This window comes from Chlorocebus sabaeus, chromosome 21 (assembly GCF_047675955.1).
Source record: "Chlorocebus sabaeus isolate Y175 chromosome 21, mChlSab1.0.hap1, whole genome shotgun sequence".
NCBI lineage: Eukaryota > Metazoa > Chordata > Mammalia > Primates > Cercopithecidae > Chlorocebus > Chlorocebus sabaeus.
The window spans coordinates 82,080,880-82,083,175 of NC_132924.1; the positions used below are offsets into that span (position 1 = coordinate 82,080,880).

The 2,296-nt window shown below is 46.7% G+C and overlaps 1 pseudogene; it reads right to left on the reverse strand.

Moving 5' to 3' along the window:
* Positions 1-207: 207 nt before the first annotated feature.
* LOC119626177 (mitotic checkpoint protein BUB3 pseudogene) lies at positions 208-1,312 on the reverse strand (annotated as a pseudogene).
* Between the last annotated feature and the right edge of the window lie 984 nt (positions 1,313-2,296).

The window sequence follows — 2,296 nt, forward strand, 5'->3', positions numbered from 1 at the left end:
GGGATAGAAGAGGGAATTCTTCAGACCACTGTACAAGGACACAAAGACTCCTCATCCTAAACAAAGTATTAAGGTACGTAGACAAGTTTCTTGCGAGACAGAAAACAGAGAACTCCACAGTCACTATAACACATCCCTTAAGGAATAGGCATGTATTTGTAGGAAGCAAACAAAGCTTTCCATAGAGAAACCACTTTCAGGTGATGATTAAGTGCACTTGAGTTTCGTTTCTGCATCTGTCACTGGGTGAATGAAGATACCATCTTCAGGATGTTCCATGTCATCCATTTTATAATATATGATGATGCTATTGCAAGCATAGTCCTATCATTACTGAAGGCAAGTGATGTGATGCTCATGGGGTACTGATGCAACTGGCACAGTTGCTTTTTGTTAAATGGATTCCAAGTACTTATGAAGCCATCAGAACCACCTGTGGCAAATGTATTACGGATATTCTGGAAAGAAATGGCATTAACTGGGTATTATTTTCTTTTAGTCTGTGACATTTGAAAGCATATTTCTTCTGTACCTCAGGGCTTGGGCCAAGTATTCAACTGCCACTCTGCCTTCAATAGAGCTTAATACATAACCCTGCTTGTTTGGAGATGCTTGTATGCAGGGAGTCTGGTATTTCAGGCTGGACTCCCTGCTCTGCTGCACATAACCCATGTTCCATAAGCCCCACACCAACACTCTGAGGCCCACTGTTCTCACAGTCAGCCGGTCTCCAGACACTCAGAAGGTATATACCTGTTTAGGCTGAGAGAAGGTCCTGGCGTTACCATGATTTCTGGGATCCCACAATTTAACTGTCTGATCCCAACTTCCAGTAACCACCACATTCACTTCTGGACAGTATTCGACACATCTGATGGGGACATCGTGGGTCCCAACAAGATTTTCTTGATCAGTGTTCAAATCATGCATTTTCAATTGATGATCTAGTCCTCCTCTCCAGGCCTGCGCTGGATCGTAGAAGGCTCAGTCCAGGACGGCGCCAGTGTGCTGGTACCTGAGCACATGGACCTGAGAGCAAGAGCCATTACCTGAGCACGTGTCCCGCACATTGTAGGGGAGTATTGACGTGTCCTAGGAGGAGACAAACAGGAACTGGGAGGTGTTGGGGCTGAACTTCTCCGAGGAGATGACATCATCTGGTGGCCAGGTCAGCTTGAGCTCATTAGAACGGGTCATCCCCTGTGATCTGTCCGGCCAGCTGATGGCCCGGGAAGTCCCTGGAGAGTCTGCTCGCGCAAGCAGTTCCCTCACCTCACTCGTGTTGTCTTCATCGTCGTTGTCGCCTCCCCAATTCCGCCTCCCCGCTCCGCCTCCCCGTTCCGCAGTCAAAAGATAGATTAACAAGAGTAAAGCATAACAAATTTGTTTATTCAAAGTTGTACATGACAGAGAAGTCTCCAGAAATGAAGACCCAAAGCCTCAGGGAACACTATTTTTATACTTGGGTTCTACAGCCATGTAGAAATGGGATTGGACAGAAGGAGTAGGATCTAATAGTAGTAGACTGAGTAGGGAGACCCAGCAAGGCCTGTCCAGATTCTTTTTGGTCTGTGTGTGTGGCATTTCTTCCTCCTGGCTGTGAGTCTATGAAGGTCTTCAAGAGAGAAATATGGGAGAAAGAAGAGAGTGACCGTTTTAGGTTTTATGACTTTCTTTGGGGAAGAAGGGTTCTAGTTTCTATGATCTGCTATGGGGAAGAAGAATTCTGGTTTCCGAGGCTCAGCTCAGGGACGAATGAGGCAGGAGACAAGAGGGCAGGAGAAGGTCATAGATCTTGCTTCTGAGGTCTTCTAGTCTTAATTCAAAGTACTTAGCATGCCAGGGTGCTATGCTTTGGGGTATTGTTTTCTGGGTCCCGATACCATTACCACTGTCAAAATAACGAACAGTGCTGCTCTCAAAAGCTTCTCTCATGCTCCTTTGCAATTTAACTCTCTCTCATGCCTCCTGGTCACTTCTTCCATCCCTCCACACAACCAACCAGTCACTGATATTTGAAAAGCTAAGAATTGGGCCAGCGCTGTGGCTCATGTCTATAATCCCAGCACTTTGGGAGATCAAGGCAGGTGAATCACTTGAGGTCAGGAGTTCGAGACCAGCCTGGCCAACATGGTGAAACCCCATCTCTACTAAAAATACAAAATTAGCTGGACGTGATGGTGCACCCCTGTAATCCCAGCTATTTGGGAGGCTGAGGCAGGAAACTCACTTGAACCTGGGAGGTAGAGGTTGTAGTGAGCCAAGATCATGCCATTGCACTCCAGCCTGAGCAACA